The following is a 17,191-nucleotide window of genomic DNA, read 5'->3' on the forward strand; positions in this document are numbered from 1 at the left end:
CCAACTTTCAGAGAAATCCCTGGCAGAAGGTTTGGTATTGGCTCTGTTGGAAAGCTCTGAATATCCTGAAGTTGAAGAGTCTGAAAAAGTCATCCAGAACATCTTGGTGTGGAGCAAGGTGGCAAAATGAAAGATGCATCACTCTGTGATTACCTCATCAAAGAGCTTTCAAATGACTGTGGCCTTAGTTGCACTTCCAGATCGAAAGGAGAGCTTAGGACCTCTGTGTATTTGGAGTCTGTGCAACAAGGAGAGTCTCTGCTGTGTAGATCTACTATCTGGAGACTGAACTTTTATATGAGGGCTGAAGAAAGATCAGCCCAATGCCAGGAGAGACTCCCCCACCAGCCGGAGCAGAATCAAACACTCCCCTGGGAGAAGCTCTGTTTTGCAACAGGGATTTCAGAAGATCTGGAAATTGAATCCTGGGGAGTTTTGCTCATCAGCCTTAAAAAAAATACTTCTGTTGGAAGGCTCCGCATTTAATTGCTGGGGAAACTTGATCAGAGCAGAAAGGAGATTCCCAGCCTCTGGCTAAGCTGTTGGCTTTTCTCAGTGGTTTCTATCAACCGTGTGCTTCTCAGAAAGTTCCTTTCAGGTGCATCTTTCCTGAAAGATTAAATGCCTCTGTGCAGATTACAGTGCTGGGGATTAATTGCCCCCTGAGGCTGAACAACTGATCTCTTAGGCCATGTGCACAGGATGCAAACCACGTATAAAGCAGGAAGCAGAGAGGGTTTGCCACACAACACAGTTGGGAAACATATTATTTAAGGATAATCTAATCTCTTACTTAAGGAAGAGAAATGGGGGAGGAGTACAGAGCAAAGTCTGTCCTAGCAGTAAGAAATATTTAGTCCTAGACAGACACCCAAATTATAGCTGCTGCAGGAATCTGGGGCTTAATCCAACTCCACTAAAGTTGATGAAAAACTTGTGAAGGTTGCATCTTCCATGCTGCAAGAAGTGAAGAGACATTTGAAAGATTGGAGACAAGGGGGAGTAAAGGTTGCTGAAAAAAAGAGAGAAGCCTGAACTGAGAAATTCACAGAAGCAAGCAGTTTTCAAACCCAGGGAGACTTGGAGGGTCTGGAATTGAGGATACTAGTTTGGACAGTTACCAAGAGAGAGGAACTACCTCAATATTTTGATCATAATCTTGCTTCCGAGTCTGGTGTTCCTGCCCTCCCTTTCCCAAATTTATTTAGGTTTACTGAGAGCAACTTCCTATATGCTGTCTGTTTAAGTAGCTACATCTATGTTTGTGTAACAGTAAGTTCTTATTCTCTGTCTAATATTTCAGTCTTGGTAGGTACTTCAGATGCACTGTGCATCAGGCTGTTGCTGGTGTGGGACTGTCTGAGTTCCTGTTTACCCTGTCAGATGTGGAAATGAGCTTGGAAAAGGTTCTGCCTGTAGGACAGAGACCCATGGGCTGAAAGATGGGAGCAGATGTGTTAGATGATATCTAGAGTTCACTCACAGATTAAATAAACCATTCTGATAATATACCAGGACTTGTGGTTATGGCAGACAGGACACTTCTCACATGAGAGTGAGTCACATAGTGGGTTTGTTTTCTTCCCATCCATTTACCTCTCATTTATCGCTGGTGGTGGGTAAACAGTGAAATGGGTTTCTCAGAGTGTGATCTTTACAAAGGCCACTGAGACACTTCCTCTGGAGAGCACTAATTTGAGAGAACTGGGGCTAGAGGGGGAGGATGTCCTGTTTGTGCACTTTTGGTGGAAAATGCAGATTCAGTGACACCAAACTAAATTAATTTCATTTTCTGTTGTAGAAGGGAAAAAAAGAAGTCAGAACAGTTCTTTTTGATGGTTTCCAAATTAAAGGCTTGGATTTTCCTATGTGAAGAGACTTTCTGTGCCACAGGTTATTTTTTGTGTCTTGTTTGAATTCTTGAAATGGAAAAGAAAATATTTTGGCTGATTTTTTTCCTATTTCATCAGATACTTGAGAAAGAAACTTTGGATCAAGCCAACATTTTAATATTTAATTTGGAAGTGGCAGGAAATTGAAATACCCATCATTCCAGCAGTTCAGATCAGAATTAAAATTTTCTATTTCCATGGAGCTCCCACTTCTCATCCCGGGAGTCCCCAGCCCTCTGCGTAGTTATTGGGGAGGACAGAATAAGCACCTGGCCAGTGCACTGAAAAATGAGTGTCTGGTGCCCTCTATGGGTCCACATAAAACGATGGGCCTGAGTCTGACCCCCGTAATTTCAGTTTTCGAGCCTCAAAACCAGATTTAGGAGATTGTAAAATGAGCAGTTTACCCTTCTGACCAAGACAATGTCGAGGAATAACTTGCAAGTTCTTTTTGAAACAAAATTTGAACTTGAGCTCTAAAAATGTGTCTTTTGCCCCAGAAAACAGGAGCATGGTTGTTTTTTTTTTGGAAGACAACAGCTGAAATTAAAAAAATAAAAAAAGTTTATTGGCTCTTAATCAGGTCTAATATGACATGAATGAAATGTGACAGGTCACTCCCAGGGAAACAAGGCAGCAGGGTCTTGCTCCAGGTCATTTCCTTTAAACCAGATCTGTACTGCAGTTGAAGGTACAAAGTCTCTGCATCCACATACTATAACTGGCTTAATTTATTCAATTGGGGTAGTACTATTGACAAAGCTGACTTTTTGAACAGCTTCAGCTCACAGGCAGCTTTTCTTATTTATCAGCTGGAGTCAATAAGCTGGCTGCAGCATCACCAGACCCCACGAGAGGCTTCAACCTGTCAGCGTAGGAACAGCCATCACTTTCAGTAAAATGCTCAAGGTGGAGGGAGCTGAGAGGTACCGTCTGCTGAGGTTTTTTGCAAACCAATTTACAAAGGTGCCAGAAATAACATGGAACGCTGGTTGGGATGAGAGCAATTTTTGGTACTGAGACTTCCTGTGCAGGGCTGATAAAATAAACTCTACTTACCTTTCCCTGCTTCCCTACACTGATGTGGCTTGTTACAAAGTTCATCTCTCCCACCCCTTCTTTCTCATTTATTTCCTCCAGTGAATATGAAGCTGGCATGGGAAACGGGATTGACAGACTTGAAAACTGAAGGTCTCTATGTTCAGACCCGACAAAGTCCAAATTACAACCAAGTGTAAAATCTTCTCTCTTCACCTTTTGAGTTGTGCTCAGAGAAGTCTTTCAAAAGGGATCTAAGACCTGTGCATCTCACTGGTACCCAGCTTCTCTCAGGGTATGCGGGGCAATCAGGCTTTTCCCAAATGTGGGTTGTGACACGATAAGGAACAGGATGCCAAGGGCTGAGTGTGGCCCTGAGCTCTGGCAGGAGAAGGGACAAGACAGCAATGGTGGTGGGACCAGTGTCTGTGGCAGACAGACGGTTCCCATGGTGGCTGCTGCTTCCTGAGTGAGTTGTAGCAAACCTGACTGCTGCACCCTGCCCCTCAGAGCAGAGTGACCCAAATCCCCAAACTCTCAATGGCATCTAAGCTCTGTCAGCATGTGGCAACCCCATTGAATTTCTGTGGCCACAACCCATCTCCATGTTGCCAGCGGCAGCTTCCCATCATTCTGGGCTTTGCCAGCACTGGTCCTGAATGGAAGAGATTGTATATTCACCTAGAATTGAATTTTTTTCTTTGACAGAAAGCAAGAGAGGTGCATATAGAGTCAAACTCACAGGGCCTGATTGATTTGAAAAGAGAGGGAAGGAAAAAAAAAGTCTTAGGTGAGGTTTGCCTTGTAAAGTATGTTTCCCTGCTGGTAAGGTATGTATATGAGTTTCCCTCCAATTCAAAGCCAGCTCTGTTCATCTCTTAAGCTCCTGTGTTGCCAGGATGGGCACTTTATGAGGGAGCAATCCATTCTACAACTGGCAGCAAGGAAGAGTGAGGTTGAAATTTGTAGCTGACCAGAAACATTTCCCTGCTGCAGGTTATTGGGTCAGATGGTGTGGCTCATTGCTAGGTTTCTTCAGCAATGCGGAGACCTTAATGCCAGAAATGGTTTGCAAATGATTTAATCAGATCCCTTGCCTGTCACTGACTGATGGATCCCACCTTGTGCTGACCTGAATCATATGAGAATTCAACACTTGCCCTGGTAGTTTGTCCTAAAATTAATCATCCTTTCCGTTCAAAATGTGTCTTTTATTTCTCAGTTTCTGGCTCTGCCTTTCAGGCACAGACTTTAACGATGCCTTTCTCTGCTGGCTGAAAGAGTCCATTCACCTGTGGTGTTTTCAGTGGGTGAAGATATTTTTATTTCTAATCAACTTGTCTCTATCGATTTTGATAACCAATCAAGCTCTAAATTAATTGTTAAGAAGTGTTTTGTCTATCCCTTTACTTCTGGTATTGTATTTTCTCCCCACAAAAACCCCACTCCAAACTTTGTTATGTATTTTAATTATTCACACAAAAAATGTCTTGGTATTTTATAAGACTACACAGGAAGAGAGAACCACCTGCCTACATGGCTGGCTGTTCCTCTGTTGATCAAGTCAAGTAAAAGTCATGTATTTATTTCCTTTCCATTTTGTCAGTGTATCCTCTCTAGAGCCTTCTGCAGACCTCAAATAATGAAGCTTTGCCTAAATCATGCCTTTATCAATATGTTATAATGCCAGTTTGTATGTGGAATATTGTGTTATATACAGTCAAATACATACCCAGATTTTGCACATTAGAATTACCAACCATCAATCCACCTGATATCAGGTTTGCATTTCAAACTCTGTTTTCCCTAAAACTTTCTTGACTGGCATTAGTTTTATTTTCCACCTTCCATTCTTCCTTGGCCTTTCAGCTGAATCATCTATCAACTTTTCCTTTTTTTTTTTTTTTTTGCCTGTGCTGGTTTCAGGCTCCCTGGATTAAAATTGGCAGGGTAAAAATCCTTTTTCTTGCTGAAACTCATCCTGTATTTGCCATGTGTCAGTCCTTTTGAATTTCTCAGCTTTTTATGACATGCTAATCATCTATTGACATTTGGGTAAGTCTTCAGGAGTTCTCACATGCATGTAGACCACACTGTCTAAGGTGAAGCATCCTTCTCCATATTTCTATCCTCCTTTATAAGTATTCCAAATCAAGGGCTAAACTACTTGCTGAAAATTTTTTATTTTCTCAGTTGTCTCTTACCAGCAATTTTACACTCTCCAGTTATGTAACAAACAATTGTAGTTTTTGGAATTTCTGTTGTTACATTCTTGCTTAAGCACTTGTCTTTGGCTTTCACTTTGCCGCAGTAATTTTCCTGATATCTTTTGACTCCTTTGTCAGTTACCTGCAGTTCATAGCTTCTAACTGATATTTAATGCTATCTGTTGCTTTTTTAATCGAATGGTTTCATGTAGCCTTTTCTATTACTGTAGTCTTTTCACCTCAGTTCGGCTTTTAGCCAAAGCTGTCCTTGTTCCTTGATTGGGAAATTAGTGGCTTATTAAAATATAAGTAAATAAGGAGGAGGAGGTGGTTAATGATGCAAAAGTTGGCTGAAATAGTGATCCCCTTTAAAAATAAATCCTATTCCAAGAAAAATATGCGAAGCCAGGTCAGAAAGACCCAGCCTCAATAACTGTGTTAGGGGAACATGTGAACATACAGCGATAAGAAGTTATTATGCATCCTAGGATATTTAGGGAATAGCTTAATAAACTTAAGCCTTTGATGGGAGGTAGCGAAAGAGCAGAAGGAAGCAGCACAGTCCATCTTCAAGTTCAGAAAAAAATTTGCAAATGTTGCTATTGCTTTTCTAGTGATCTGTTCTGGGGCTGACATACCTGAAGCGGATCGTCTTGTCAGATTGGATTTTTACATTTATTTTAATCATGAAAATCAGCAGTATAGGTTTATAAAAAGTTAATCTTACCTGTCAAACCTGATTTGTTGTTTGGGTTTTTTTTAACAGATTACTTGGATTTTAGGGAAACATATAATCACAGTGTCTTGCAACGAAACCTGCTTAGGTAATCAATGCAAAGTTGTCTTGGAAAGGGGTTCTGTTGGTGGTTTGAAAATGTTCTCTAAGAGAGTAATGAAAACAGACAGCTTTAAGATGCAGGGAGGGGTTTTTTTTTTGGTGGGTCACCAAAGAGACCAGCATAGATCTAGGTTCCTGACTTGCAGAGCTGATTTTAAATGAAACAAAACAAATTTTCAAGAGCATTATATGTTCTACGTCATGAAATCTGCTGCAGTCTTTAACTGGGAGATGGGATGCCTGATGAAGACAGAGATGGGTTACTAAAAACAAAGATAACACAAGAGGGAGAGAAGTGAGCAAGCAAGAAGACTGTGGAGAAAATAAATCTGAAACCAATCTATTTAGTAGGAAAAGGAAGCTTATGGAGCAGCAAGACTGGTGGAAGCATAGCAGTGTTTCTGGAGAGATCATTCTGGCACATAAAATGATTCAATGGGATGCAAAAAAACCTCCACAACTAAAGTTTTGAGGCTGCATATGCAAAAGGCATCATCTTACAGAGCAAGGAAGTAATAGCTTCTCTGTTGTGGCTGTACCTGGCATGTGGGGCCAAACACTGAATTCCTAATATTGACAAATTGGAGACAGTTCAGAGAAGAGTAAGAAAAAAAAAAAAATATTAAAAGAGCTAACTTTGTTGTTTTACATGACTAATAGCCCGTCCTGAGTCCAGCAGAGTCACTGCATGTTCACATCAGAGTGAGTGAGACCAGAGCCTGGGGCTCTCCTCTCTGTATGGATCTTCTTTAGTTCCACACGCAGAAGACATTTGTAGGCCCATTTGGCTGTTCCTATCTGTCCTGGGCCAGTGTTTCCATCAGTGAAAATCCAGTGCATTTCCCTTTGTCAGCAGTGCTATAGAAACCTCCATAAAACCAGCTACACATGGGAAAATAGCCACTCCCCATACACAGATCAAGAGCGCATCCCCATCCACTGCAGGACATGTGAAAGTCATCACTGAATGCTAAATCAGCTTGCAAAGGAGCACATATAGTTGTTTTCACCCTTGTCGTCACACTCCCATGTTGGACCTGCTCTGTAGGAGCTGATTAATTGCATACAAATTTTAGGACTTGCTGGAACTAGTAGGATACAATTCCTGATTGCCAAGCAGCCAGCACAGTTAGGAAATTAAATTAAAAGCAGCAACATTCTAGCAGAGCTACACGAGCTTGCAACTATTGAAGTACCCTCTGTACAACTTTTACTACATGAGTCACGGCAGTGAAATAACCCATTTGAGGAGCAAAATGGAACTTGAAGTGCAAGAGGACAGTAGATCCCACAGGAGCATAGCATGCTTGAGAATTTGTCACAGCATTACAGAAAAATGAGCAACAAAGGCTATTCCACAGAAAAGCTTCCTGATAACATGATGTATTCAGGGAATGGCTATTTTTCCATTCAGGGAATGGAAATTAGGGGGTCAGGAGTAAAAGGCATCATTAAAATTGAGTGATAAGGATCCTGAGTTAGCAAGATGGGTTAGTGGATCTGTCCCATCTACTGCTGTAAGCCATGCCTGGGCAGATGAGAGTGCTGGCTCCACCACTCAATTTGCAGGTCCAGCAAGAGGATGGCAGTTTGTACTTACTGACTGTCTGGAGAGCAAGGACCTGAAAGTATTGAGTGGCCTTACAGGTGAGAAACAAAGCTGAGTTTTATAATCCCCCAAGGTAGCAAATGCTGCAGATTTCTGACTGTCTTACACCTGCTTTCCTGACTTTCTTATGCCTGCTTTCCTGTGTCACTGTTCGTACTGAACTGTATCGTTACTCTTCTTGGCCTGGAACAACTCAGAATATCTTCTGTCCCAGCCAGGGTTGTCAGCATTGTTCCCTGTGGCTAATGGTCTGCCTAAAGCAGGGGTTGATAGCATTTCTTCAGAGTCTTTCAAGTCTTTGCCCTCTCAGAGTGGGCCATCAGAGATGGCTTTGAACTTGCTGCTAACTGACACGTGCCCCAGATTTCCTGAAGAGCAGAGGAGGACTGGCCATACTCTGAGATCACAGTTGTGGAGATCTCATTGTGCCCTTCTATACCAGCCAAGACTTGGAGGCATTGCATGAAGAATTGACTAGACCGCTTGCCATGACAGCTATAAATTGTCCCGTCTTTTCAGGCACACAAAAGAATAATGACAACTGTGTTGCAGACACTTGCTTTTGTGCGAAGTCAGATGTCGCCTTCATTCCAGACACACTGCATTAATCTCCCTAGGGCTCCCCTGGCTCCTGCTCAGCTCTGATGCCTTTCCAAGACAGCGCATTGCCAGGGTAGGAGAGTTTCTTTACCGATGTCACTACGATGTTGTCAACTGCCTTTATATACTTGCCACCAAGGCTTTTTTTTTTTTTCTCTAGTGTTGGTATTTGGCCTACCGAAGCAACTGGTAATGATCAGAATATTTCTGAGTGTGTGTACAACCAACAAATGATTGTTAGAAAAGGGCAGATTGCAGGCCAAGTAGCTCTGTGTTTTTTTGCCATGGAGAGCCCCATGAGAATGGCCATCATAGACCAGACCACAGTTCTGTCAAACTCAGGAACCTGTGTCCGGTTGTGGTCCAGAGTAGGGAATTAGCAAAGTATGAGAAAAGGGTAATTGCATACTATATCTCTCCCTAATGCATTCCTGACCTCTAACTGTTACCATTTTGAACTTGCTAAGGCAGGCACAGGCTGGTGGCAACCTCAGTGGATTTCGCTTCCATGAACTTGTTCACTCTCCCCTTGAGTCTGTGCAAATTCCTAGCATCCACAGTTCCTTGCCGCGGGGTTTGGCAGCTCATCTATCCAATGTACGCAGACACACCTTTTTTTGTCATTTTTGTCTTTGCTGCTAATGACACTTACTGTTTTTTAGTGTTGGTAGTGTTGTACTCCACTGGGTAGCAAGTCAGATTGATGCACCAATGACGTGCCCCTGCAGAAACCCACTCTGGCGTATCAGTGTTTACCGCTCAGCTCACCCACCTAGTAGAAAAGATTACTGACTTAATATTTGCTAATTGAAATTTGCTGGCTATCGTAGTTCTGAAAGAAACTTGTGTAGCACTGTTCTAGTGACTGCAATCATAAGGTAGAAAGTATCTGATTCTCGTCTGAGACAGTGGTCAGATATTCACATTGCCTTCTTGTGTGATTGTCTCTGCAAAGTGCATACCATCATTCTGCAAGGGAATAAAGCTGAAGTGTTCCTCAGGGTTGTGCTGAAACACCAGAAGACAACTGCACTGGGCATTGCCTTTTTTTTTTTTTTTTCTGTGTGCGTGTAATCTTGAGGACACTTTGTAATTTTCTTTCAAATAAACAAGGACAAATGAATGGGAATTGTGCATATCGTGTTAAATATTTCCTTGGTTGAAGCATTCATGGCAAGAGGTGGGAGTTATAAGTACTATGCTGTTTTCAGGAGATAATTTTCACTAGCAGATTGCTGATTCAGTTTCCTGACTTATCTTTAAGGAAAGCAGAGAGTACCAGATCTTCACCTTAGCTACGTGGATGCTGGTGGATCTCTGCCAAGCTATAACAGCTGGGAATCCAGGCTGACTCTTTTTATCTTTAGGTATCACTTACTTACATCCTTGAATGAATAGGTCAATTGAAACAGACCCTTTTCAAGAAGAAATCATGAACTTTTGTTCCATAGCCTGCAGAGACACCAGATCGGTCCATTCAGTGAGCCTTCACAAATAGCTCGAAGAAGTACAGTACAACATAAGCAACATAAGCAGCAGGAGGACTGATATTTATCTCCAAATTCTATCAAATGATGATGAAGATATCTCTGTTGGGGGTCATGGAAACACAGCTTGTTCTGGTCTAGCTAAACATGTCTACTGATAATCTAGTTGTGGACTGTGGAGTTCAGTCCAAAGTACATTAACTGTCTTACTGACTTTCATGATCAAAGTGTAGCTTTTACTCTGTGTGTGTGCAATGTCTCTTCATATTTTTTTCTGGAAAGAAATAGTTCATTTAATGAATGCCATCATTTCTTCATAGGCAGAATCCTCATGGTTTGCTCAGACGTCCTTGCTTCAGTCCTGAAGATTTTATTTGTTCACTCAGCTGGGTTACTCCTAGCGATGCAATATTTGAAATTTGAGCTGTGCTGTGATAAACATGTGATGTCACTTCTCTTCCCTGATTAAAGGAGTGTAATTCCCAAGATCTGAAGATTTGATTTCTGGAGTTCATAATACATTTAAAATTCACTTTTAGGGTCAAAGTCTTAGCTAGTATAAATCGATGAGGCTATGTTATCTTAAATATATAATAGACATATAGGATATACCAGATAAATACAGCACTGTCAACTAAAATAAAGATAGTTCTGTGAGTTTTAGGTCTCCTTTTAATCCACAACACTAGTCCAACATTTTGCTGGGATTTTTTTCAAAACCATATGGGTCTCATTTTCTTCTCACATATTATGCTTACGTACAGATGCAACACCACTGAGTTCAATGGAGTTATGTTTTGATTTAAACAGGTGCCAGGTCTCAGCCTAGCAAAGCACTTAAGCACGTGCTTAACTTGAAAGCAGGAATGTGCTAATATAATTTCTGATTCTGACCTTGAAAATGCTCACTATCTGCTTGAATGCGTACTATCATTAATGAGAATCAGGAAAATAATTGCTCTGTTTAAGCCACTCAAGAAATCAAATAATTGCTCTAAAATTGTTGCCATTGATCTACAAGGAAAACTGTTGTTTCACAAAATAATAATAAAATGTGGGGTTAGTATAAACTGCTTTACATATTTTTTATTTTTTTTTTAGTTCCCTTCAGGAAGGAGGAAATGGACTCAAGTTGGGCAATTTTTTGAGTTGCGTGTTTTACCTTTTTTGATCTTTTGACATTTCAGTTTGAATTTTAATGAATCTTATAATTTTAAAAATTGTGTTTCGCTCTCTCTCTCTGGCAAATTAATTTACTGGATGCTACCAGAAATGACAGATTGTCATGGCAAGATTTTAAACTTAGCTGGGTAGTGCAATGCAACACAGCTAGAATAGAATACTACTAATATGGGTTCTCTTCTGAGCATCTCCAGAAAATTCAGCAATACCTAGCCAAACCCTGCATTTTGTTGGGAATTTATAAATTAGCAGTGCAGATTATGTCTTCCTTTTAGTTAATTTAAGAGCTTCCTAAGTGCAGGGTGCAGGCTAAAGGTATTTGGTGATTCAGTCTCCATGTACCATTAGCAAAACCTCTGTGCCAATATAAATGTAAAATATTGAACAAATATAAAATAAATTAATTACATAAATCCATAGAGCATAGTTGAATTACAGTGTAAAATTTAGAACTGAGGTGGATCTTCTTGACACATCAGGCAGAAGATCTATTAGACAGTTAAGAAAAAACTTTACTTTCTCTTTTTCCTGGAAATATGCTTTAAAAATGTTAAAAAATGCTTTCAATGTGTCTAAAATGTAAACATTAATAGTTTAATGGGTGGTTTTTTTTTTTTTTAATCTTTTATTAGTGGAATTCTTTTGTGGATAAAGATGAGATGGTTTCATTACATTCACCATTCTTTTGGGTGGCGAAGGTTGGGTTCAAGCTAGTAAAACCCACCTGATGTTCTACAAAGCTCTCCAAGAAGTCATCTTTCTCAGTTGTCTCTCTCCAGTGGCAAGCTGTTTAGCTCCTTGTTCTGTTCCAGGGTCTTCTTTGCCCAGACAGTCACACTGCATATGCATTAGCTTGCACCCAGATCCACACCCAGAAGGATCTGAGTGGTCCCCTTGTTGAAGAAACCCAGACAAGCAATAGAGGCGAGTTTGCTCAAGTGTCATGCTCTGTATTGGTTGGAGACATTTTTAAAAACAGTTTTATGATCGTATCATCGAGGAGGATAAATTCTCCAAATTTTTCATCTATCTTGGCTTAGGCTGCTTTATTTCTTGAGATTTAAGAAACATCTTGTCTCTGTGAAGTCTAGATACCACAATGGTCAAGGATTCTTCTTTCAAACCAATAGTTGATGGGCACGGGTATTTGAATATGCAAATCCTGTTTGTGCAGAAATGCAAGGATTTCTACATGTGTAGAAAAGGTAAGGAATATCAAATTGTCTCCTTCTTTCAGTTGGTCTGGTGCCAGCTGTTGTACTGCACTGAGCAATATTTAATGCAATTCTGGTTGTTCAACAAAACAGCTTAAGCTGAGCCCACAAGGCTGGACAACATAAAATGCCAGTTCAAAGTTTTGATAAAAGTGTTAGAAGCATGTTCAGTCCTGTAGTTCATCATCAGAAACTTCATAACACTGATCTGGCAGGTTATAGTCCTGACCATAAATCTATAGAGAAAGCAAAATAAAAGCCCCTGCTCTGGAAGAAGATGAACACCCTCAAATCATGATCATCCCTAAGGATTTGCCTTGAGTTCTGTGGCAATGAAGCTCCTAGTGTCTCCATAGCTCCATAGCATTTTGGTGTGGAATGAAATATAAGGAAGGAGGACAATTCACATGACTCAAACACATCATCACATTTAGGGAGCCTGATTACATAGGTGCTGTCTTTAGTCACTGAAGAGAGAGGAGTTAAAGAAAGCAGTAATTTAAATATTAAACATTGCTTACCAGAGCTCTCTCCTAGGAGGATAAGAAGGTAGACTGTAGAGGTGCTACATTAGGGGTTACCTTTTGCTGATGGGACTATCCCCTGCAGTTAAAAAGGCTCCCCCGACTTACTAATGTAAAGCCTTTCTGCTTTACTGTAGCAGGTATATTTTTGCGCTTCTAGAAGACAATTTGCTGATCGGGGGATGGAGAATGGATGCCAGACTGTCACTGTCCTGTTGTAGGGACCAGGTGTGATGTGTCATTGCAGCAGGATGTCCTGATGCCGTACTAACCCCTGTCTCCACAGGCTGGGGAGCAGTCTCCAGGTGGCAGTCAATAGGTGCGCACAGTAGCAACTACAAGCACCGTTATGTCTCAGTGTAGGCTTCTTTCTCAACTCCTGTGAACACAGCAGTGCTCATCTGGCCTCAGAAGCCCTCTTCTCTTATGTGTGGCAATTCAGATCATAGAAAATGGGAAAAGAGTGGATATTATATTTGCATAGTTCATGTACAGTCACAAGGCAGGATGGACTTTGGTTTTCGTACTGCAGTCCTTGCTGTATGAACATCTAACAACGGACATGTCCCTGCTTCCATCTCTTATAGTCCAAATGAGACAACACAAGGAATATTTTCAGGGGTGGCTTGATGCTGTTAGCACCTTTGGGACCTTCTAGTTAGTTTCTGCAACCCTTGACTTGTTGGCAAGCCCATGGTGTCTGCTGTTTGCATTTGGTCTCCCCCCAAAGAAAAGTAAGAAGGCAGCTCCATATGCCAGGCATTAACCTGGGAACATGACCTGAGGAAAACATGTCCCATTTGTGCAGTTCAGTGTAACAGGAAAACATCTGTCCGTCATGTCACGCGAGATAAGCTGATTTGTGAGTCTGTTTACCTCAGGTGGATTCAATTTTTGATCTTGGAAGGAACCCAAGCCAGAGAAAGCTGTCTGCATACTCTGCTGTCCAGCCCGCGGAGCATGCACTGAACAACTGGCTGCTGGAGAGATCCTGTCTCCTGGATGCTTTCTGGAGCTGCTTTGAGACTCCCAGCCCCTCCCCACCTTCCTCTCATCACTAACAATAACCAGATAACCCTGTTTGCCTGCAGTATCTAAAAGAAGATACCTCAATTAAACTGAATGTTTCCCACTATTTAGGCTGATAGGGAAGTTTCTGTTGTTTCAACCTCGTCATGATTCATCTGTGCAATATTTTGTTTCTCATCATGAGTTTGTTTGAGGTTTTTTGATCTGCAAAAACTTTTGTTAATTCTGTAATAGTAAGGGAAGCTATATGGAAAAAATGAGTCAGAGTAGAACCAGTTCCAACCCCAGCCTCGCACACGGCAACCAGACAGGGATGAAGTGCTGCCATATACCGTTGATGGCCAGAAGACCTTGCAGGTGAAATTTTCAAGTGCGCCTTGCTCCTTGCTTTGGCCTGACTTAGCTTCTGTGGAAGCCAATGATAGTTTTATCACTGACTTCACGCCAGCAGAGTTACGCAGCTCTGTGGAATAGCACAGCCTCGTAATCTCAAAATGCGAGTTTCTAGACTGCAGTTGACAGTGAAGCACTTACGTTCTTTCAAGTTGACCATGGATTTCTTGAAGAGCAATAGAAATACAAGAAGAGAAGGGGAATTGTGGTGTTGCTGGGAACACCCAAACATCTCCTCTGGAGGATGGCACATTAGGTCTGAGATGTGCTGGGGGCTCACTGCGAAGGGCTACTGAGAGGCAGAAGCAGAAATAAACGTGTCTGCGACTGTACATAAAATCTGAATTCCTCTACCCGGAAAGGAGTTCTTAAAACAGAAATCTGTAACTCTCAGCATCTGAATTAATCTAGAGACAGCTTTCCTTCAACTGCTTAGTGGCCAGGAGACAAGTGAAAGAGGAGTACAGAATGCAACGTGCACCTTAAACGTCAAGATGCTTAGGCAATTGACAAGACAAAATGATGTGAGAAGAAATGTGCTCAAAGACTGTTCCTGGAGAAGATATGTCTCCAAACAAAAACAAGAAATGATAGTTTCTAAATTTTGACTGGTGCTCTAATTTAGTGCAACCTTCCAGGTAGCAAAAAGGGACAGACTACACTTTCAGAGGAATAAAATCCTCTATTTAATTAATCCTGTTTAGTAAGAATATATGTTCAAGCCTTCAGCCCGCCTTCCTGGAGTGCTCAAGATGTCTTTGCTCAAGGACAAGTGGGAAATTCAGCCAATACAGCAGAAAATTTGGCACAGTGCATAGACCTGGTATGTTGGGTGTTACCTGCATGTGAACTCCTGTATGATGGGGCCCTCCATTCCTTGTTAGAAACCTCAGCCTCTCTCTTAAACATGCCAGCCTCATGTTCCATAGCTCTCCAGTGTGGTCTTGGTGTTCCTATACATCATAAGCTACTAGGCATGTAATCGTTCTCAGGGCTGGATACCTAGCAAAGGAGGGTATCCTTTGTTTGCTTGTTCAGGCACAGGAAGATGATCTCTTTAAGAAGAGGGGGAGGTTCTAATGTAAACTGGGCATAGACCCCATCTCTTTAGAGCAGGAACCATCTGTATCATCTCTTTGGAAAGTACGTGGCACAACAGGAGCTCAATTGTTTACTGCGACCACAGCAAGTCAGTAAAGTTAACAGCTGTGTTCACGGTATATAGGTAACATGTTTTTTTAGCCCCAACCAATTGTATTTGCAACTGTAAATTTGCGTTGACAGTTTTTAAGTAGAGCAGATTTTTCTGGCAAATCCCAATCATGTTAATTAATTAGTCTTCAGTATCTGCTCCAATGCCTAAGCACGGGACCACAGTTGTCATGCTTCCTTGATGAGTGAGAAAGGGAGATGTGGTTTTGTCTCAGTGTCTGCTGATGACAAGATTTCCCAGAAAGAACTCAGATTTGCTGACCTGAAAGGAGAAAAATAAATACGAGAAACCCAGTATCTTCAGGTAGTGACAGCTACTTTCCCTGTGGTGCTTCTTTCTGAAAGCTGCAGCTTAAAACCCACCCATACAGAAGCAATACAGCAATACCCACTGATAAAGGTTGAATTGTCTTTGCAGCCTTCAGGTTTTGCGCCGCTCTGGAGTTCTAAACTACTCTCTGGCATAGTTTTCACCCATCACAGTGAAGCTCGGTCCACTTCCAGCACTAAAAATTGATGTCTTGTCATCACACTCCATATCATTGTGCAGGCTTGAACTTTGGGGGCTTGTGCATGGAGAGATGTAGAGAAAGACCATGATTTTCAGCCTGTGAAGCAGGCTTCTAAAAATGGGGCAAAATCAAGCTGTGCTGTGTGGTACAGGATCCCACATGTGAATTTTCTAAACATTCTTCATCCTTACTGGAAAAAAAATTCAGGGTCCTCAAACAGAAAAAGGTTGACTGGAAATGGAAACAATTCATATCTCTGTCCCTGTTCCTACCAAGCCAGAACAGAACTTTTTCTACAGCAGTAATAATTTAAATTACATTTGATCATGGTAATGCTTTAGTCTAAATAACGAGTAAAGATTTGTGATTATTTTAAATCTGCATTGTTAATTAAAGTAAGATACTATGATGCCAATTTTGCCAAAGGGCTTCTTATTCTTTTTTTTTATTACACAGAGGAGAAGGAAAGCCCTGTTTATAGCTTAGAGAACAGAGAAGTAGAAAGAAGGGTTAGCAAAAAGACATTTGAAAATTTATTTCAAATGCAGGTTCAGTTATCATCCTTCCATCAAAGGATTGCTTTAAACTGCTGGCAACTACCCCACAACTTACCTTTGCTGTAGGCATTATTAAGCCCTTGACAAGCTGAGGTGCAGGCAGTAGGTGACTTTTCACTCAAGGTTATTCTGTGTGTCAGGAGCAGGGCTAAGCAGACTATTCTGTACGTGCTACGTGCTTTGGAGAAGCATTAGGCTACCACAGTAATGCATGTGGGAGGGGACAGAGGCAGGAATTCTGTAAACTTTGTCACAAGAAAGGATCCCAGTTTCGTGGGACCCCAGATAACACAGAAAAAACTCCTGATCCAACACGGAAAATGAGAAATGCTGAATTACACTATTAACATTGTCTTGTTCGCCTCCCATGTGTTCCCTCTTCTATCATTAATTTTGATTTGTCTGAGCTTATGTATCATTATTTGGTTTTGATTTTTAACAAACTTTTTTTCCTCTTGTATCTCTCTTCCAAACATGATCAAACTTATTTGTGCAATGATAATATGAGTTACAATGGCGAAACAGGATTGTCTCAGTGGTACTATTAAAAATGGGCTAGTTCAGGTGGACATCTTAAAAAGTGGGGTTTGATTTCAGATCATTAACATCAGCCCCACTGATGTCTCTGAAACTGGGCAACCTGGAAATCAGGCACCTCAGCTTCTAGTGGCTTGGAAATATACTTGGTATTTACTTTTTATGAGTAAGCATGAGAAAATGTTCATTTCTGTCCAGATCTCCTGTAAAAATCTCAGAGGTAAAAGAAGCAGTGCCAGTGCTGAAACATCTTCAAAGCTGAAAGGTATGTTTGAAGTTTTAAAAAAATCACAAAGCCCTAAATTCAGCCACTGGTTTTCAATAAAAACACTTACTAAAATATTTTGGGGTTTTGCATGT

The sequence above is a fragment of the Numenius arquata genome, chromosome 8, assembly GCF_964106895.1.
Source record: "Numenius arquata chromosome 8, bNumArq3.hap1.1, whole genome shotgun sequence".
Classification (NCBI taxonomy): domain Eukaryota; kingdom Metazoa; phylum Chordata; class Aves; order Charadriiformes; family Scolopacidae; genus Numenius; species Numenius arquata.